The sequence below is a fragment of the Myodes glareolus genome, chromosome 18, assembly GCF_982192425.1.
Source record: "Myodes glareolus chromosome 18, mMyoGla1.1, whole genome shotgun sequence".
Classification (NCBI taxonomy): Eukaryota; Metazoa; Chordata; class Mammalia; order Rodentia; family Cricetidae; genus Myodes; species Myodes glareolus.
Window position 1 is genome coordinate 35,996,908 of NC_142043.1, and position 22,647 is coordinate 36,019,554.

Genomic DNA, 22,647 nt, shown 5'->3' on the forward strand with positions numbered 1-22,647 from the left:
AGGGAAGGAAAGGGGTTTATTTTAGCTTGGAATTCTAAGATATAGTCCGTTATGTTGACTGAGGTTTCTGTCCTGCCCAGTCCTTGTTCTGCCTGGTTCCCACAGTCATCAAGTCCCAAAGAAATCACACAGAGGTCTATATTAATGATAAACAGATTGGCCCATTAACTCAGGCTTCTTATTAACACTTATAACTTACATTAGCCCATTATTCTAATTTATGTTAGCCACATGACTTGGTACTGTTTTTGGCAGGGCATGTCATATCTTCCTTCTGTGTCTGGACAGGACTCCAGACGGAGCTTCACTCTTCTCAGAATTTTCCTGTTCTCATTGACCAGCCTCTACTTCCTGTCTGGTTATCCCGCCTCTACTTTCTGCTTGGCTACTGGCCAATCAGCATTAATTTAAAGCATAATTGACAGAATATAGATAATTGTCCTGCACCACCATTATAAGTGAGAAGTTAAGGAGGTTGGAGCTTAAAACAGCTAGTCAAATCACACCCACTGTCAAGAGAGATATATATGTATGGATCCTCACTCATTCGCTTGCACTCAGTTTGATTTCCCACTCTTACACAATTCAGGACTCCCTGCCTAGGGAATTGTGTCACTCTTGGTGGGCTGGGACATCCCATATCTTAACTTAAGACAATCCCCCGTAGACATGCCACAGGCTAACCCAATAAAGACAAACCCTTACTGAAACTCTTCCCAAGCGATTTTTAGGTCATGTTCAGTTTATAATGAAAACTAACCATCATAGCATAGACTATATTTTTGGAAGATAGTCAGTTTAGGAGATTGCAAAAACAGGCTGGGTGTGGGGACACAGACCTTTAAATTCCCAGCACACGGGAGGCAAAGGCAGGCAGATATCTATGAGTTTTAGGCTGGCCTGATCTCCAGATCTCCAGTATTAGGCTGGCCTGGCCAACCAAGACTGCATAGTAAAACCCTATCTCAAAACAAACAAACAAACAAAAATCCAAAAGATATGTGTTTATTACCCAAGACAAAACACAGAGGCAAAAATGTGTGACTATCTTAGGATTTGATAGGTTTGTCTCTTATTCCCAAAGCGAGGGGTGGTAACAGAAATTTCTTTACTGGGGCAACTAGCCACACATAAGGAAGTCCCAGCAGCTTCAATTAGACAGAACACATTCTAAGCACATGGCAGGGACTCAGGTGACACAAAACTGCATTTTCTACCTAGAAACAGTATTTTACAGGAAGTTGGTCTTCTAGTCTGTTGATTGACCCCTGCAACCAGGCAGCTGCTCCCGCCCGTGTCACATTGACTCTCCATGTGGGCTACAAGTGGATGACCCCAGCAAACTTCCCGCAGCATGTTGGGACTTGCATGTGTACAGACATTGCTTCATTAATTGTTTCTCGGCCTATTTCCTGAGAAGGCAACCGTCTTCTTTCAATTCCCCAAAATGAACATTTATTGCAATAATAGTGTAGTTCCCAAAATTGTGACTGGCGAGCACTGACAGAGTACGGTCCATGAGAAGAGCAGGGGACCACCCCTTTGCACTCCCAGTGGTAGCGTCAATTAGTAAATTGTGGGAGATAGAACAGAGGCTCCTCGGAAAATTGAAACCAGAGCCACCCCGTGGTCCATCAATCTCACTACTGGGCTTTTATTCAAAGGAGATGAAATCCGGGTGTTGAAGAGACAGCTGCACTCCCACGTTAATTGTGGTGTTATTCACAGCAGTCAAGATGCGGAGGCAATCTAACTGTTCATCAATGGATGAGGGAGTAAATAAACACAGGGTGTCTGCGAGACGAAATACACTTTGGCCTGGGAAAAGAACCAAATCCTGCCATTGCCAACATGGGGCTAAGTGAAATAAGACAAATCCCACAGTGCAGGATCCCAGTTGTGTGTGGACGCTGAGAAGACTGACCTCCTACCAGCATGGAGAAGGGTAGTGGTTTTGAGGCCCATGAGCAGGAGAATGGGAGGGAAAAGCACAGATGTTAGCCCAAGGACACACACTGCCTGTTAGACACAAGAAAAATCCAAGAGACTTACTGACAGCACTTTTTTGTTTTGTTTTTGTTGTTGCTTTTAGTTTTTTGTTTTTGTTTTTTTTTTTTTTTTTGAGACAGGGTTTCTGTGTGTAGCATTAGAGTCTGTCCTGGCACTTGCTCTGAGACCAGGCTGGCCTCGAACTCACAGAGATCTGCCTGCCTCTGCTTCCCCGAGTGCTGGGATTAAAGGTGTGGCTGCAGCCACCACCATCTTGCTTATTTGCAGTTTGAAGACTAAAATAAATAACGATATATCTGTGGTGGTTTGAATAAGAATGCCCCCTATAAGTTCATATATGTGAATGCTTAGTCACCAGGGAATGACACTGTTTGAAAGGATTAGAAAGATTGGGAGGTGTGGACTTGTTGGAAGAAGTGTGTCCCTATAAGTGGGCTTGGAGGTTTCAAAATCCCAAGTCAAGCCCGTGTTTCCCTCTCTGCCTGACAATCAGGATGTGTTTCTCTAGCAACATGCCTGTCATTCCTCCTGCCATGGCAATCATGGACTAAACCTCTGAGATTGTAAGCAAGCCCTCAACTAAATGCTTTCTTTCTTTTGCCCTGGTCATGGTGTCTCTTCACAGCAATAGACTAGTGACTACGACAATATATAAATATTGAAAATAGCTTAGAGAATATGCTGCAGATGTTTATCTTGATGGACCAGTCTACAATGTGTAAATACACAAAAATAGGTTGCATACTGTAAATATGTAGCTTTTGTCAACTAAAAATAAAAAGCAATCTGGATCTACGTCTTGCCACCCAAAATTAATTTGTGTATCAATGTGATGGGAAAGGGAAAAGCAGCTAAACAAGTTGTCTGTGAAGGTCAAAAGGCCATTTCCCTAAATTCTGCTTGAAGGGTTTGGGTATTGGGGAACTTTATGCCCTGTTGATAGGAGCACAAATTGGTGCAGCCACAGTAGAAATCAGTGTGACCGTTCCTCAGAAAACCAGAAACAGATCTACCGTGTGGTACAGCTCTACCTCTCCTGAACACACACTCAAAAGGCTCTGTTTCCTACTGCAAAACCACATGTACATTCATGTTCATTGCTGTTCTGTTTACAATAGGTAGGAGATGGGAACAGCCCAGGTGCCCACCAGTCCATGAATAGATGATGAAAATGTGGTGTCCATATATAACGGAATTGTATTCAGTTATAAAAGAAACATGACATCTTCAGGTAAATGGAAGGAGACAAAATATTACACTGAGAGATCACATGGGATGCTAGCATTGAATGTTTACATTTGTGTGTTTGATCTGGAGTGCGTGTAGAATCTGGGAAAGTAGAAAGGGACCCTTAGTGAGGAGAAGGAAAAAACACCTTGGTGTGGGTATAGAATGCCAGTGATATGAAGGGGTGAGGGGAATAGCAGAAGGGAGGCTTAGGTGGGCAGACAGTGGGTGGGTAGGGCAGAAGGAGGTGTCGGCGAGGAATAACTAACTCTGAAGATGTCTAAAATGCCATATGCCATCGAGACTAGAGAAAGAAGAGTACGCAAAAGACAGTGAAAGGTTCCCACAAAGTCAGTCCATGCAATAGAATAAAAATCCAGTGCCATTGTCCTTGGCTTCTCAGTCAGCCTTCATTGCCAGCCACGTTCAGAGTGTCCATTTTGATCACATGCTCCAACACATGTCCAGCTGGCCTTGGTGAGCTCCCATTAGATCAGTCCCACTGTCTCTGTGGGTGGACGCACCCCTCATGTTCCTGACTTCCTTCATGTTTTCCCTCCTTCTGCTCCTTATTTGGACCTTGGGAGCTCAGTCCAGTGTTCCAATGTGGGTCTCTGTCTCTATCTGCATCCATCACCAGATGAAGGTTCTATGGTGATATGCAAAATGTTCACCAGTGTGGCTATGGGACAAGGCCAGTTCAGGCACCCTCTCTTCTGCTGCCCAAGGAACAATCTGGGAACCTCTCCTTGGACCTGGAAATCCCTCTAGAGAGAAGTCCCTAGCAAACCCTGGAATGGCTCCCTTAATTAAGGTATTTACTTCCCTGCTTCCATATCCACCCTTCCTCCATCCCACCCATCCCATTCCCCCAAGCTCTCCCCAGTCCTCTCCTTCTCCTCTCTCTCTACCCATCTCCCCTTATATCCACCCCCACCCCCTACCCCCGTGCACCCAAGTTTTGCCTGAAAATCTTGTCTACTTCCAATATCCAGGAGGATAACTATATGATTTTCTTTAGGTTCACCTTCTTATTTAGCTTCTCTAGAATCACGAATTATAGGCTCGAAGTCCTTAAATTATGACTAGAATCCACTTATGAGTGAGTACATACCATATTCCTCTTTTTGGGTCTGGGATACCTCACTCAGTAAAGCGTTTTCTATTTCCATCCATTTGCATGCAAAATTCAAGATGACATTGTTTTTTACTGCTGAGTAAAACTCTAATGTGTTTATGTTCCACACCTTTTTTAACCATTCTTCTGTTGAGGGGCACCTGGGTTGTTTCCAGGTACTGGCTATTACAAATAGTGCTGCTATGAACATAGTTGAACAAATGCTTTTGTAGTATGATAGGGCATCTCTTCAGTATATTCCCAAGAGTAGAATTGCTGGGTCCTGAGGCAGGTTGACTCCCAGTTTCCTGAGAAACCACCACACTGATTTCCACAGTGGCTGCACAAGTTTGCATTCCCACCAACAATGGATGAGTGTTCCCCTCACTCTACATCCTCTTCAGCATTTGTTTGGATGCTCACCTTTATAGACCTTGATGGATGGGGGAGGACCTTGGACTTCCCACAGGGCAGGGAACCCTGACTGCTCTTAAGGCTAGAGATGGAGGGGGAGATGGGGAGGGGGAGGTGGGAAGGAGGAGGGGGAGGGAAAAGGGAGGCGGAGAGGAGGTGGAAATTTTTAATAAATAAATTAATTAATTAAAAAAAAGACAGCGAAAGGTAGAGACCTGGGAGCGTGGCAGGGAGAGGTCTCTGTCACACACAGTGACAATGGGTCTGGATCTAGCTTTGTCTGAAAACAAAGGGATTTTCTGAACCCAATCCTCTCTCTTCTCTGGCGCTTCTGTCAAACTGTGCAGAAAGATGAACCATAGAAAAGAAAATGGGTCCCCATTTTCTTAGAGATGAGGGCATGTTATCAGAGAAGGCTCAATCCTGGCCCCTGTCCATGCGTTTGTTTTTTTTTTTTCTCCTTACTTCCTGTCTAGAGAACTTTGAGAAACAAGAACAGGGGAGGAACAATCTGGAACAGCTATGGACATGGTAAATTGGTGTCTAGTCTTGGAAATTATAATTAGTACAAACGCCATGCCCTGTGGAAGGAAATATATGCAATACTAGAGGCTAGAGTTCCTTCCCATGAAGAGCTATCATTTGTGGGTTGATCCAGGGCTCAGTGGTTACAGCATTTGTTGTGCAAGCATGAGGACCCAAGAACCCGTGCAGAAGCCAGGCCCAGAAGCATACATCTGTAATCCTGGTGAGCCTATGAAGAGATGCAGGTGGAGACATGTGGAGACATGAGACTCCCTGGAAGCCTAAAGGCCAGCAGCTGGACACACACCATAACAAACAAAAGACCCTGCTTCAAGCAAGGTAGAAACCAAGAATGACACAGGTTATTGACCTCTGACCTCTATGTGCAAGCTATGGCATGCACAGCTCCCCACCCCCCACATACACAAAGAAAGAGATTAAAAATAAGTGAATTAAAATCAGAGAAACAGATAAGTCAGCTAAGCGAAACTGAATCAGTTAATGGATGGGTCTGTCCCTGCTCACCATTTAAAAAAAAAAATTCAGATGTCTACATTGACGTTTGAGAATCTGACTTTTTATGACAGAAAATTTGCAGCGCCAGGCACATCTTTGCAGGGCCACAACCTACTGGGTGTGTGGCAGCGGCTGGCCGGGCAGATGGGTCTGTGTTTGCTGTTTGGATGAAGTCTCCACGGTGCTCTGCTGCCTTACAGCTTGAGACCATCATCAGTGTACCTATTTGGGCTCTGTATGAATTTGTTATGTCTGGCCATGGGACAATTTTGAAAATTCTACAAAGGCCACTTGTATCGCATGGCCACCCTATTGCGGCACCCAAAAGTTCTTTGTGGAGAGAGGTGTAGCACCCATGAGTTTCATAAATTATTGGAGAGTTGGGAAATCTGCAACTGGATGAGTCCCCTGGCTTTTGTCAGAGAGACAAAGAAAATGAACAGTAGTGGCCAGGTTAGTGGTTTGCCACAGGGAAGACAGGTCTGTCCTAGGCCAGGGTGTTGACCCTGCTGAGTCTAGATGCTCAGCAGGGGGGCTGGGAGGTACTCTAGGCCCTGCTCTGATGTCAGCTCTCAACGCTGAGGGTGATGTGGAGGAATCCATGAATAATTCACATCACACCCCGATGCTCAGTGAGAATGAATTACCTTGTGTGTGCTTCCCGCCTGGATGTCAGCGTAGCCCTCCCTGGCGCCTGGGATGAGCTTATGAATAAGTGCACTCTCCTGACGTCTGGCCTTTTAGGGAGGCAACTGTGGGATCCTGGCTCCAGTTAACAGGTTTCTGAGTCGCTATTCACAAATTACATCCTAGGATTGCAAATAACCCGGGAATAAAAAAAGAAAAAAAATCATGCCCCCCCCCCACCTCAACTACCTAGATGGAAATGTAACAGTCTTTTTTGTTTGGTTTTATTTTACAATTTTTATTTGTGTATATTGGGGGAAGGGTGCGCATACCACAGGGGCAGGGTGGATGGTCAGAGGATAGCTTGCAGGCGGCGGCAAGCCTCTGCTTCTACCATGTGGGTTCCAGGGAACACCAGGCTGCCAGGCTTAGCAGAAAGCACCTTTATCATGGGGTCATCTCACCAGCCCCAGCAGTGTTGGCTTTTGCTTTTTTTTTTTTTTTTAATGCACCTGGACCTTGTATGCAAAAGCAAGGTAGTTGGGGGTTGCGGTGGAAACTGGGAAGGAAATGGGTTTTGAGAGCACAGGCTCTCTGGTAAGCTTTACAGGCATACCTAGGAGATATGGAAGTTTCCACTCTAGACGATTGCCTGGGAGCAAATATTGCAGTGAGTCATACAGGTTGTTTTTGGTTTCCTGGTGCACACAGAAGTTAAGTTTGCCCTGTCCTTTAGCCTTGTAACTGTGTAAAAGCGATGTACACACCTTACTTTACTTACTTTAAAAATATGTTACCGGGCCTGCAGAGCAGAAAAGTGACGGCAGTTTTGCCTAGCAGGCTCAAGTCCCCAAGCTTGACCCTGCATACTACTAAAAGAAAAATTTGACAATTAACGATAAATCAAGCTGTTGGGGAAACTGACAGGGGCTGGCTGGATGCAGACTTGCCGAAAGCTCTCAGTTTGTAAAGGAATGTAGTCTTTGCAGCATCGCATAAAGTACAGAAAGGAATGCCCGTTTTCTCCATGTTAATGTCATTTCTGCTTCGTGACATTGCTACCTGACACAAGACCAATTGAGTCATGTTCGTATCTGAAAGTTTCTAGTTATCATGGGTTACCCTCAGATTGAGTCCTGAGAGTCACAAAAATTCAATAGTAATTGAATGATCATCTTTAAAGTGACAAAAATGAAAGGAGTAAAATTAATTTAAATGTCATGTTTTACTTAACTCAGTAGTCAAAAAACATTGACTACGTAGTTGATGTAAAAACTTACTAGTCACTGAGCTAAGGGGAAGGCTAGGTGGGTAAAACAGCTGTCACACAACATGAAGACCTAAATTAAAATCTTCAGAATTTACATAGAAGCCAGGTGCCACGGTGCACATCTGCGATCTTGGTACTTCTAGAACAAGATCGAAGGTAAAGGCAAGATGCCCCGCCCCCCATCAAAGTTCAAGGGCCAGTTGGTTTGACAGAGGCAGAGAGACCCTAATCTCAAACAAGGTGGAAGGTGAGGGTTGACACCCAGGGTCATTTCCCACACATGCTATGCCTAGTGGGGACTTGTACTCACATATGAACTTCAGTACATGGAAACATACAAACATACACACATACTAGAAAATTTAGTAACTACTCAGTGGTTACTGACATCTTTAAACCCAGTCAGAGCTGAGTCAAGGAAATTGGGAGTTCATGGCCAGCTGGTGACACACTGATGCCACATCTCTGGATAAATAAACAAGTTAATGAGATAGTTTGCATTCTTTTTTAAGCCTAAGTCTTCCAAGTCCAGACATCACCATTCTAAGACTCAGCACTTTTCAAATGCTCCAACACCAATCATGGCTGCCCAGCCTAAGAGAATGGTGCTCCTAGCATGGCCTTGGGCAAATAGGTTGACTTCTTTGGCTTCCTGTTTCCTTATCATAAAATTGATATAAAATAGTTGGGTTTCCCCCAGCTCAGGTTTATCTTCTCAGCCCTTCCTTGGTCTTAAGGTCACAAGATACAAGGGTCATTGTTCCGTTGGACAGTGTATCTACCCTGCAGATAGCGGCAAGAGATTCTCTGTGCATACTTCGAAGTGTCAGGTAATATAGATGACCGAAGGCTGATTTCACACTGCATTTTACTTGGGGTGACACAGTAGCGTTTGAGGCCTGGGCAGCTCTTCCCAGAGACTTCACTCAACCTCCCCCTCCCTTCCCCAGATAAACAGACTTTAATCTGAAGGCTGGGAGCATCATCTACGAGGAACGGGGAAGATGATGACTTTAACCTTATCACAGGAAGAGATGTGACAGAAGCTTGTGCATAGTGGTGACTGAACCAAACGTAACAGACACGCACAAAACTGCCGCAGTCATCTCCTGTAGATAGTTGTGGCTGCTCAGTTTCACTCAGATGAATTAGGCAATGCTGGTGAAGAACTGGTACTATTTAGGCAAAACTTTTAGCTAGATGGCTAGTGTGAAGTTGGCTAGTGTGAGGATTGTAGACATTGTCTTTTTTATCAAAAGGAAATAGGAGAAGTACAAAATAAGATGTAACTGCAAAATATCACAGATGGGCTGGGAACCATGGTACTCCCAGCTCTGAGGACACTGAGACAGAAGGATTGCTCAATATATATATATATATATTGAGGCAGGGTCTATGTAGCCCTGGCTGTCCTGGAACTTGCTGTGTAGAGCAGGCTGACCTTAGACTCACAAAGATCCATCTGCCTCTGCCTCCCCAGTGCTGGGATTAAAGGTATATGCTACCATACCCAGCTAGACTGCTTGATCTTAACTTGGTCATTGTGGCAACAGCAAAAATCTGAAGTGGAAGTGGTCCATTATTTCCCATTTCCTCCTCACGCCACACGTACTCTTACCTCCTCCTCTCTTAAAAGTGTCCCCTCAGAGTCCCCAGCCAGCTTCCTGACCTCCAAGGGCACTCCACTGTAAATACACATACCCAAAGATACCATCCACATATTAGAAAGAACATGCAATGTTTGTCTTTCTGCATCAGCTCTAACAATGTACCTGAAAACTTCCCTTTTCTTAACTGTTAAATAATATTTCATTGCATAAAATGACCACATTTTTGTCACCCATACTTCAGTTGATGGAGCTCTATACTGTTTCTGTTTCCTGGCTATTGTGAACAGAGCAGCACTGAACATGGGTGAGCAAGCATCTCTGTAGGAGGGTGTAGAGTCCTTCGGGGATATACATACAGTGGTATAGTTGGATCTTTCTAGTTTTCTGAGGAACTGCCACACTGATTTCCATAGTGACTGGGTCGGGGAGTGGAAGGAGGGATAACTACCATTCAAGACTTTTGAGAAAGTCATGTGAAACCTACTATTAAGGAAACCTCCTAAAATCTACACACACACATATATGGAAAGAGTTTAAGAACTTGCCCGATGATGGGGAAATGCCCCTCTTAGGCTAACATTCATAGGCTAGCAAATAAAAAGTTTAGTGTCAGTAATGGGTTATTTCTTTTGGATTGTTGGTTAGTGGGTTTCCCATACACCCCATAGCATTACAGGCTATTGATATTACCCTTGGCTGGGCTCCAGAGTTTGGTGGTGAGATCCTACTGCTGAAAACCCTGCACCTTTAAGTCAGGGAACATGAAGACATCAAGTTGGTACAACCTGGAAACTGTCCCCAGTGACTGGTTTTCATGGTTTTGCATGCTGTTATGCATGCTACTGGAGGGTCAAAACAATCATCTTACCCAAGTATGATCCCTGTGAACTACAGTAATAACTGGCTCGGCAGGGTAGGCCAAATGGTGCAACAGTGGAACAAGCGTTACAGGAGTAACCAACCTCTTTCTGATCAGATCTAGGGCCCACTGTACAAGACAGAACTCATACCTATTGCTGTCATCAGGATCCATGGCTCACTATGTCATAGGTCCCAAAAGAGAACCAGCTACTACTAGTCTGCTAATTGGGCATAGTATGAAACTGACTCCCAATGACATATCATTACACCCAGAGACTCACGCATCTCTCAACCCTCACTGGTCAATGTGTAGAGAATAAGAGACTGTGGAGAAAACAGCCTAAATAGGACGTCCACATCAGACCTCCTCCTCCCAAGGCCCAAAGAGCTCACAGAAGATAGGGTGGAGGTACTGTGAGAATCAGAGGCCAAGGGTGACCACATGATACAGTGTTCTTTCAAGACACAGTAGCTCGTAGCACATAGAACTCATGGTTGTTGACATCATGCATGAGACCCGTGAAAGATCAAGCCAGGCAAAGCCCTGGGGTGAAGTGGCGAGATGATCACAGAGTCCCACTCCTAGCTGAGGAGCTATTGACAGTGTGTGGCTGCTAGGAAAAAGGAAAGCCAGTTTTCTTCAAGGATGTGGCCCCGAAAAGACTGGCTGTGCACCCATGCTCCAGTAAATGCACCTATGCACATATACATACTAGCAACAATGAATAGGCTTACTGCTTTTCTCATCCTTTGGGACTATTTCCCAGCCTTGAAAATGGTGGGTGAGGGCAGGGGAAGGATATGCCTTTCTCAGTAACGGGAAGAATTTGGATTGTTTTAAACCACTCATAATATTCATTCCATTTTTTTGCTTTCTGTATTCCTTTTCTTTCGGTGTGGTGTGCAGGTGTTTGCATGGGTGCAGGTACCATGGACGGCGCGAAAAGGCGAGAGGGCCGTTTTTATGGAGTCATTTCCTCCCACCATTATGTGAGTTCTGGGGCTCCAGCTCAGGTCACTGGGCTAGCGTGGCACCTCTACCTACTGAGTCATCCTAATGGTCCTTTATTTTAATTTCAGTGGTCTCTCTCTGAGCCTGGAGCTCACCAATGTACTAGACTGACTGGTCATGGAAGTCCCAGTGATCTTCCAGTGTCTACTTTCCAGTTCTGGGATTACAGGCACACACAGCCGTACCCAGCCTTCCACACGACTGCTAGGGGTTAGAACGCAGACTTTTGCCTTTGCATGCCTGGCACTTTGCACACTGAGACTCTCCTCAGCTCCAGGATCCCCTTCTTTCTGCACAAGTCAGAAAGGGAACAATTAAAGACAACCAGCCACAGGGTTTTGGTGGCTCTGTTTTTGTAAATTTTGGACCTCACTGCTGTGGACAAATTATTGGTTTTTTTTTTATTAGAAAAGTAACACATTTATTGTAGCACATTTGGAAATTATAAAATAATGTATTTTTTTAAAATCATGAGCTAAAATTATGGTGCCCAGAGATAAATAGTAACATATTTTTGTGCTTGCCTTAATCATGCCTATATGCCAATGGTTTCCCTCTTTTTATAAGTTGGAATGTTGTCCTTTCAAGTAGTAAACCCTCATTCTTTATTTTTTAAATCTAGGTTTTTTATTACTATTGTTTTATTTTATGTGTATGGGCGCTCTTAACTCCTGTGATGGCTATTTTTGGTTGTCAATTTGACTGTGTCTGGAATTACCTAAAACCCAAATGGCTGGGCATACCTGTGAGAGAGTCTTTTCTTAATTAAATCATTTGAATTGGGAAAATTCACTTCTAATCTGGATCTTTTGAGGTGCAAAAATACACCTTTAGTTCAGATTTTTTGAGGTGGGAAGATCCATCTCTAATCTGGGCCATACCTTCTGAAGGCAGCCTATAGAAAGGCCATGGGAGAAGTAAGATGGCTCCCTGTTGACCTGCTTGCTCTCACTCCTGCTGGTAAGTCCATTGCTTCACCAGCACTAGCAACCGCTTCTTTAGGATTTGACACATACTGAAGACCAGCTGAGACATCCAGCCTCATGGATTGAACAACTACAGGATTCTTGGACCTTCATTGTAGACAGTCATTCATTATTAGAGTAGCTGGGCCCCAGCCTGTGAGCCACTCTAATGAATACCATGTATATATAAATTCTATACACAAGTATGTATAAATACTTGTGGTTTTTTCCTGTAAGTTCTGTTCCTTTAGAGAGCCTTGATTAACACAATTCCCATACCTTACTCAAGAAAAATCCTTAGAAAATTTTGAAATTTCTTTTTTTAAAAAAAAATATTTCTCAAAACTCTAAATTACTGGTCATATGCTATTTGGCTGTATCAGGGCATTGATATAGTCCTGATTTGGACAATTAGCCTGGCTCCTAATTTTCTCAGTACAGAAATTTTGTGTGATATTTTTGCAGATGAATTTTTGCTGCACATCTGCTCATGTCTTCAGGATTAGCTTAGGAGAGGAAGGGGAAATTTCCAGGGCTTTTAAGTGATCATGTAATATATTATAAAATCCTCTTCTGAAAGACTGCCACGGTTGATGGCCTTACCATGAATGTCGGACAATTTCTGCACCGTCTGGCCTCAGGAACAACTGGTAGGCTTCACTTCCAAAGGAACAGAGAGATGCAGGCTGGACTGGGGGTAGCTGAAGAGAGGGCTCTATTTATTTTTCTGCGAGACTCTAGATCTTCTACTTGTCATTAGGATTATAGAAACTCAAGTGGGTCAAATTATTTCCCATAAAACAAAGTATACCAAGGCTGGGGAATGCTCTCGTCCAGCTCTGGGAATCCAGTGCAATCAAGTACTAAAGCAGAAAGTTCCCCTACAGAATGGCCACGTGGCTGGGTCAGCTCATCGTCGCTAGAAGACAACCTGCTTTTTACCACACTTCTGTTTTTAGCAGAGGAGGCATCTGGTCAACTGCCAGGTTCAATCAGCTGGAAGAAGTTTACCATGGGACAAACAATAAATGAAAGGAAGGTGGGGCAGAGAGACCCAGCCACGGGTCCAAACTTCAAGGAGAAGACGCTGGCTGAGCCCCATAAAGTCCTTGAGGATAATCATGAGGCAGTTTCTAGGTGTTTCAGGGACCATCAGGAGGAAGTTAGGCCCCGGGGTGGGGTGCACCTAGGCAGGAGTCTACACCACAAGCTTAATGTGGGCCAGTAATTGCTACAACTGACGTGAGCTCTGCGTTACGTGGTGATTCAACATTAAAATTTGGAATTTGAACGGTAATAATATAGAAATGTGGAAAGACATTTATTATAGAGTCATTTAAATTAGTGTTCACAAACCTGGAGCCCCAGGGGCTAGAGAAACTGAACAACTGTCATTGTGTTAGTAACTTGAGGAGAGCTACCAAGGTCACACACGCACAAACCAGTGACACTGTTTCTCTAATCCTCACAAAGGAAGATTCTCAATCACAGTGAAAGTGGACTGCTGACTGCTTATTCCCCAGGGATAAACACATAGTTCTCTTCAGCATGCCTGCGGGATTAGCACATCCTATTGGCTTTGCAAAAATCTAACTACTGGTTCTAAGTTTGGTAAAGCAGAGGCTGTCATTTTCTTCGTACACCTTCACTCTACCAAGGGTTTAGGGCCATCATAGAAACCTTTCAACCGATTAGGAAAACGCAGTATCTCGAGGACAGAACGTGCAGGGCAGCCTGGTCTTGGGCCAGTGCATCCGAACCTCTCAACAGGGATGACAGAAGAAGAGGAATGGATAAATGAAGAGAAGAGGCAGCAACCTAACCCAGTACAGGGTTAGGATTGTTAACAGTTGTCACTGACAGCAGAAGGCAGAGAGACCTGGAGGTCAAAGAACAACTACGTAGAATGGAGTTCAATGGCATCAGGTGCCTTTGAAGACGCCAACAAAGTGTAAAAATGGGCGAACACATACAACACAACAACACAGACACTGTCTAGAGCCCCAAGACTCAATCCTTCCAGAGAGCTATGGAAATCTCCAAACATTACTGTTTCAAGAGGTTTTTGTTTTTGCTTTTTTTGCACGGATGTGTGTGTGTGTGTGTGCGTGTGTGCGTGCGTGCGTGTGTGTGTGTATGTGTGTGTGTGTGTGTGTGTGTGTATACCATATACATGCAGGTGCCTTGGAGGCCAGAAGAGGGTGTCAGATTCCCAGGAGCTGGAATCACAGATGGTTGTAGGCTGCCTAACATGGTTGCTTACAAATTAGGGTCCTTTGCAAGAAGAGCTGTGCACTCTTAACCACCGAGCTCCTGTTCCAGCTCTCCCATTCTTACTCTTTTCTTTCTGAATTGGTTTTCCCCCAAAATACTATCATTTGCCTCTCCTCTTTTTCAAAGAACATAGAAGAATAACATAGTCTTCCTTGAGGACTGAGGACAGTCATTTATAACAAAAAATCATATTAAATTCAATTTACCTCTACTGAGCCTCTCTACTTTGTATCAAGCAACACACGTTGACATTTGGCCACTTTTAGACTTCCTGGGTCAGGAAAGCATTAGGCTAAGTGATAGGTGCCAAAGGAACGTGGGTGATTCCATATAGTACTTATTTTAGCTAGTGTTTAGAGGCCAAAGATATAGGTATCAACTACTGTCCCCAGCAAATAAAGTGCTACTTAATTGTCAGGGAATGGAACAAGTATGTCAAGCCAATGCTATGTGTCATACACTTGATGCTGGTGTCTCCTCTAGTTTTTAGTATAATCAAAAAGCAAGGGAATCAATAGCTCCAAGCTATAGAGATAGGGGAGCATATGTTCACACAGAAAATCTTAATAATCCACTAAATGTACCATGCTAAAGTCACATGTTAAACACATTCAATTCTCATCACATCAATTCCATAAGAGAGTTACCATTATTATATCATTTTACATAAAGGGACTCAGGCAGAGACGCATTAAGTAACAGATCTAGGATAAAGACAGAAATCCAATCCAGAGCCCTGGTCCCTTTCATGCCGATGCCGTACACTAAGAACACAGCAGAGGGTCCTAGCCACCCCCATCCACAACAAAGACATGGTGGATAAGGTAAAATGTCATTTCAGGTTGCATAGCTCAATGCAAGTGTTCTTACGGGGTATTCACCAGAGAAGATGGCTCAAGCATGGGTCTAAGCCTTTATTAGCTGACTGATGACTACACTAAACACTTGGGATCTTAGTGTAACCCTGAGTCTTTCCCAGAGTGAGAGTTTAAGCACAAAAAACAGGCCCTGGGCTGACATACTTCAGTTAACAAGAACAATTAGCCAGAAGCAAAACAAAAGAAGCCAAGGAGCAAAGCTGGTACATTTAGAGACTTTCTTAAAACATGGACTTTAATGGGTTAGTTCTCTGTTTTCGTTTTTGGCGGGTGGTGCTGTCGACGTGCTGAGTTTTATAGCCTGAATGACACTTCCATCATGGAGTCAGTTGTGCTAAGGTCTGGGGCCTAATAAGGTCTGGGGCCCTGCTACAAGAGTCACAAAATACTTAGCAACAATAAAGGTTTCTGAACACGCAATGACCAAAAATTAATTCCCAATCAAATGTGAGATGAATCTAAGGTGCTTATGCCATCGGGAGGCCACATTTCATTGGACTTCACCTCAGACTTGTTTTGAACACACAACACAGACACATCACACCATACATGTCAACAAACCATGTAATACCAATGAATGGTGCCTGAAACACCTCAGCTTAGATTCAATACTATTGAGCATTATGGATTACACTATTCCTACTGGACACAGTTTCCTGCTTTTATGGAAGCACAGAGACATTAAATATTTCCCTACCATCAGGCCTCAGCGTATATCTGTAGTATATCCTGTGGATAATACCAGGATTGAATATTTGATTTTAAAACTTACTGTTTGAGCTGCTGACTTGCATCTCATAAAACAATCATTAAATGAACTTTGGCTTGGGATTAGGATACCATTCCCAACAATTTCTGAAACAGACCTAAACAAGCTTCGGCCATTTTGAAATAGATGTCTTTGTGAAACGGTGCTCCCAGCATTGATGTTTGTAAAGTCAAGATATCGATCAACTCTAAAAGACATTGCCAATATTGGAGACACACTATATACCCTGCAACATCTAACAGCCAAGATTGAATTTGGAGTGCATGAAGAGCCAAGACAGGGTCTCACTGTGTAACCCTGGCTGGCCTTCAGTTCCAAGAGCCACTTGCTTCTGACTCCATAGTGCTTGAATTAAAGGTATGTGTTACCATCCCTTCAAGATGCAATTCTTTATGTAAAATAAGCACATCTTTCTCATTAGTATGAAAATTTGCTTTTTAATAAATGACAAAGTTATATGTATAGCAAGTGATTCTTTTAAAGTAAGTTCCCTTATGATTATCCATAAATATTTGATTTGTACACCTATTTTATACAGACTATTTATGCTGTGGAATAATCCTTCTGTACACAGTGAAAATGTGTTGCTCTCATTCTTAATAAGAAGTTGATTGGCCAATAGCTAGGCAGGATTTTGGGGACAGAGAGGAGCAAAGAAGAAGGGCGGAGTTAGAGGGAATCCCAGGAGACACAGAGAGAAGCAAGATGAATGTGCCATGTTGAAAGAAGGTACAGCTACGTGGCAGAGAGTGGATAAGAAATATGGGTTAATTTAAAATATGAGTTAACTAGTAACCAGCCTGAGCTACCAGCTGAGCATTTATAATTAATATTAACTCTCCGAGTGGATGCTTGGGAGCAACTCTTAGGTCACAGAAAAGCTCTGCCTACATTATCTATGTGCATGTGGCCATGTAAAAGGTTTTCAGGCAAAATGGGGTCATAAGTAAGAAATTTAAGAAATTCATGCACAGTCAGGAAACTCGTCTTTAATCCCAGCGCTTGGGAAGGAGATACAGGTGGAACTTGGTGAGTTTGAGGCCAGCCTCATCTACATAGTGAGTTCCAGGACAAACAGAGAAACCCAATCTCGAACAACAACAACAACAACAAAAAGAAAGAAAGAAAGAAAGAAAGAAAGAAAGGAAGGAAGGAAGGAAGGAAGGAAGGAAAGAGAAACTCATGCATAAGGTAGGCTCCATGTGGTGCTAGATGAATTGAGTGAACAATGAGCAGTTTTTGGTTTCAAGCAAGTTGATTCTTTTGAGTTGTGCTGAGGGTCATTGGACTTTCTAGTCTTCTTACCTGAGAAGTGCCATTTTTTTAGATTAAGACTCTGTGATTTGAGAGCTGTTGCTAGGATTGTAGCTGTCTGAATTCCCAATCTTTCCCTTCTTCCTGACTTACACAATTTTATACAAAGGATAGAGGAAGGTAGTGAAGGCCCTGGGGGATCTCAGGAAGGCAGGACCTGAGAAACATTGATTCTCTCTCTCTTTCTCTCTCCCATTCCACCCTTCACACTCGAGACCAGCCTGTTCTGTAGAGTTTCTGTGCAGTGAACAGAGGGAGGGAGGCCCTCACTCTCCTGAGGTGAGGTCCACCTGTCCTCTCATACGAGAAGGAAGAGCCCTGTCTCTGCTGTCTGTACAAGTGTGGTCAATCTGACTGCAGCAGGGTTAGGCAAGTTTCTTCCCTTGCAGACATCCTGGAAAATGGAGAACAGCAGCCAGCTGCTTGATGTCTGCAGAGCCAGAATGCCAAATGGTAAATTTTAGCACACTTTAGTGTCTGCCTCCTGCTCCCCAGACCATCTGGACCCATACATCACTCATGCCTCAGGGACAGGCCAACGTGGCAAGGCTGTCAGGAGCCTAACAATAACTGCATCTCATCCCTTTTACTTGTTGGGGTAAATTTGGGGGAGTGTGTTTAAAAATACATGTTCATGCTGGCAGAGTGTGAAGTATAAAGCTGAACTGTGCAGAGCCCCTCCTAAAATGAGTTTTCCCCTCATGGACAATAATTAATAGTTAAGAGATTTTTTTTCTGGTCTTTTCCAGCCATAAAGGTATAGTATTACTCCAGTTAATTAATGTGGTGTACCTGTGTATACTTGTATGCAGGCATGATCATATGTCCATGGCTTCCTCTCTTTCTCTCAGGCCCATTCCTTGGAAACAGGGTCTCCTTCTGTAACTGGGAGACACGGCGGTTGTGGAAGACACAAAGGTTCTTGTGCTCACAATAAGCATTAGGAGAACTAGGAATGTCAAACATACAGGGTTGTTCCTTCTAAGGAAATGATGCATAACCTGTTTCCACCTGGCTAGGAACAGATGTGATTAACAGCTTGGTGACCTTTGCACTATCTGTGTGGCTGAGACTGTATCAGATCCTCCCCAGACTGTTATCATGAGGTTGTCAATCTATAGAACCTATCTTGGTGGAAGGTGCCACATATAGTCAATCTCTATGCCCCATCTTTTATATCTTTGGTTGTGAGCCTAGCCTTTAATGGCTGAGCCAGGCCTAGACCCCATCTTTATGGAAGATGTCATACGTATTTTACATCTGATGTAATCATGCCTTAAGTTTTAATGTGCACACAAGACTGAGTTTAATTATCACCAGAAAAAAATTTCACCAAATTGTTTTATGCTTGAATATGCCTAAAATAAATTACTTGGCATCAGACTCCTGAAGTTTGAACTAACCCTGGCTCCTTAGTCCTGTTTGCAATGATAAATAAAAAAGAAAGGCAAAGTGGGTACCTTTGGGCGGGCCCTGCTAAGGTATGCCACTAAGCAAACACGCCGTGCAACAGAGTGCAAGAGGTTTATTGGGGGAGGGGGACAGGGAAAGCCTGTGTTGGAGTGGGGACGTGAGAGAGGCAGGCAGACAGACAGAGAGACAAGAGGAAGAGAGGCAAGAGAGGAAAGAGAGAAAAGAGGAAGCAAGCGAGGAAAAATTTCGGAGGAAGAAAGAGGAGTACAGGGCAAGAGAGACAAAAGAGAGCTGAGCTTCGACAGGTACTCTTAAGGGGTGCACACATCGCAGAGCTGACGGGGGAAAGGCACCTGGCAACAGGTAATGATGTAACTGCTTTGGCAACAGAGGCAGGCTGCTGCTATGACAGAAACTAACAGTGCTGAACACCCGAGCTACCTGTTTGTCTCCTGCAGATTGTTGCCAGAGTTTTCTGTCCCACCCTGTCCCACAGCCCTTCCGTCCAAAGAAACACACAGAGGCTTGCATTAATTATGAACTGGGTGGCCTATTAGCTCAGGCCTCTTATTAGCTCTTATAACTTACTTTAACCCATAATTCTTGTCTGTGTTAGCCCCGTGGCTTGGTACCTTTCTTCAGCGTAGGCCTTCTCATCTTGCTTCCTCTGTGAAGACTGCAGACTCAGCCTTTTCTCCTCCCAGAATTTTCCTGTTCTGGTTGCCCCGCCTATACTTCCTGCCTGGCTACCGGCCAATCAGCCTTTTATTAAAATGCAAGTAACAAATCTATACAGGGTACAAGACCATTGTCCCACAGCAGTGGATCGTCACTCCGTTGGCCGTGGTGGTCACAAACAACCTTCAGCTCTTGCAGGACTCTCTGTGACCGCCACATACAACAAAGTAATGACCCACAGGAGACAAAAAGGTAGGTTGGGTGTTCAGAGAGCTCAGCAAGCACCAGAGATCCTCCAGTCTCAGGCTCCACCTCACCCCCAGTCCCAGTGCTGAGGCTCCCAGCAGGCATAGCCACTCCCAGCTTCTTATGTGGCTGCTGGAGACCTGAGCCCAAGTCCTTGGAATTGTACAGCAAGCGCCCTTACAGAGCTTCTGATCACTGAGCCATTCTCTCGCCCAGACTATTTTGTCATGTGATGAGGGTACCCCAGCCATTGCTAGCCTACCAGGTTGGTCCTCTGAGGCCTTTTGCAACCTGACCAGACCAGTGGTGTCTCCAGGCTTGGTTATGATAAGACAGGTCAGTTGGTTCTTTAGGATGAGGGAATTCCAGGCTAAGAGAGCAGCTGGGAAGTGGCCTGAGAAACCTGCTGGTATTAATATTGAATTCCTTAATGGGCAGATCAGTGTTCAAAAAGGACTCTAAGAGGACTATGTCCTTGTGAAAAGTGATCTCTGGATACACCCTGGGGTGGAGCAGGATACTTTTTACGGGAAGAGAGCAGACAAGGTGTGGAATGGACTCCTCTGTTTTCTTAATCAGTTACTGCCTCCATGAAGATGGTGAGGTACACAGTGTTCCCAAGCAGGTGTCTTATCATCTGGGCAGGCCACTCTATAACCAGATTCACCTGCTGCAGCCTTTTCCATGAGGATTCTCCAAAGCATAGCTGATTTGGAACTTTGTTCATATTATTTTTGCTTTTAGAGACAAGATCTTGAAGCTTAGCCCAGGCTGGTCGGGAACTCTGCGTCCTCCTTCCCTTACGTCCTGAGTACTAGAGCTACAAGTGTGTGCAGCCAGACCTGGCTACAAACAATGTTTTAAATGGTGAGAGGAATGAGAGCCACGTAAGGGTCAGAATGGGGGAGGTGGATGCTTAGAAGGAAGTGACATTTAGCAGGTAACCACTTCTAGTGACAGACAGTGTGTCCCTTTGCTGAAGTTACCTTGACAAAGCCCATGACTTGGGGGCTGAAGCATCAGGCATGTTTTCTCTCTCAGTCTGGAAACCTGAAGATGCCAGCTGGTGGATTTTGCTCGAGTCTTTCCTTGACATGCAGGTAGCCGTCTCCTCGAGACTCAGTGGTCTTCCTTCTATATGGCCTATGGTCAATTTTTTCCCTTGTAAAAACAATAAAATTTTATTTCATTTGTGTGTGTGCGCACACACACACACACACACACACACACACACACACACACAAGTTCAGATGCCTGAGGAGGCCAAGAGAGGACATTAGACCTCCCGCCGGATCTAGAATTTAGGTGGTTGTGAGCTACTTGTTATGGATGATGGGAAACAAATTCCAGTCCTTCAAAGGATGGAAAGTGACCTTAACCACCAGGCTGTCTCTCCAGCACCAGATTTCTCCTTCTTTAAAAGAACATCTATGAAACTGGATTGAAGTTCCTTCATTTTGGCTCAGTCACCCTTTAAAAGGCCCCATTTCCAAGTTCAGTTACGTTCTGGGGTCCTGGCCTTAAGGCTTCCACAAAAGAACCTGGAGAGAGGGACATACACATGGACAGTGGGAGGGGCAAGTTGACAGCTTCCCCTCTCAGCTCAAAGGCAATGACCGAGTCACCTGTGCTACATGGTTCATTCTTTAACCTCAGAGCATGTCCCAGGCCCGCGGTTCCTAATGCCCCTAGGGTGTCTTGCAGGGCCAGGTAGCAGCAGCTGTTCACTCTAGGATGACCAGGTGCCCATGGCTGTTTGTCACCGTGAGATCCAGGAGGGAACAGAGCCATTTCCTCTGTCCCACAGTTATGAAACATACTTAAAGGAGAATCAGACTCTATGGTAATTTGCTAGCTATTAATAATTGATAACACCCGTTCCTCAAGGATTATTTGCACAAAGCTGGGAAGCTAGAGAAATAGAGATAATCAAATTTTAGTATAGATAAAACTGGGTTAAGAGTTATTCTGCCTATTTGAAATGTTCCAGTATAAAATATTCATCTTAAGCTTTAAGCTAATAAACAAAGATGTCCTCTACAGGCCCCCATGTGTAAAGGTCTAATATGGTAATAAAAATAAAAATAGTAATAAGCAAATTATAATACAATGATCGTGTGGTTCACAATGAATAAATGATTCGAATAATCACTTAATGAGAATAGGCGCAGGACAGGGAGGGGAAGAGGCTGGGACCCACCACCTGCTCCTTCATGTATGAGGACATGGTAATTTGATGTAAGCAGCTCTTTCTTCCATTCTTTCTTTGGGGAGCCATTGAACAGCAATGATTGACAGGTCATCTCCTCCAAACCAAGGATATGCATCTCCAGATGTATCTTCTGCCCTCTTCTCTGAAGTCAATGCTGGTGTGGGAATAGGCAGGGTTTGGTTGGGTACATCTTTGAGTCCCTAGCCCTCCTACAACTTTCTATTCTGAATCTCGAGAAGGCGCATGTACACACTCCTGGCTTTTCCCTCCAGCCCCATTCTTTTGATCCTGCCCTGAGCTTAGGGGTCCCTCAGGGTTTCCCTGAGCTTCTGTTACTCTCTATCTGTAATCCCTCTTGTCGTCTTATAGATGCCCACGCTGGACTGGAGATGTGGTTCAGAGGATCAGGGGCTCAGAGTGCAGGAGGCCCTGGGTTCTGTGCCCGGCACTCCTAGGAAAAAAGTAGAGTCCGTATTGAGAGTTCCTAATTCCCTCCCTCCTCCTGTTCTGAGGATGGGACCCAGGTTCACACGCCACCGCTGAGCACCATGCTACCCCCATTGTTACCTCTCTCGCTCACACATTCAATCTCCTCAGGCCCCCAAGTTCCAACTCTTTCCGTTCATTCTTTCATGTCAATAAGTGATCAATAGGAACACTCCTTGCTCCAGACAGCTCCTCAGAAGAGGCATCCCACCCTTCCTTCCTC

General features: G+C 44.3%; 1 protein-coding gene across 1 annotated transcript in view; it reads right to left on the bottom strand.

Moving 5' to 3' along the window:
• Window positions 1-19,491, bottom strand: part of Mgat4a (alpha-1,3-mannosyl-glycoprotein 4-beta-N-acetylglucosaminyltransferase A) — a 138,977-nt gene extending 119,486 nt beyond the window's left edge. Inside the window, exon 1 of the mRNA XM_085679532.2 lies at window positions 19,391-19,491. The gene's annotated coding sequence lies outside the window, so the exon portion shown is untranslated. The remainder of the gene's footprint in view (window positions 1-19,390) is intronic.
• Between the last annotated feature and the right edge of the window lie 3,156 nt (window positions 19,492-22,647).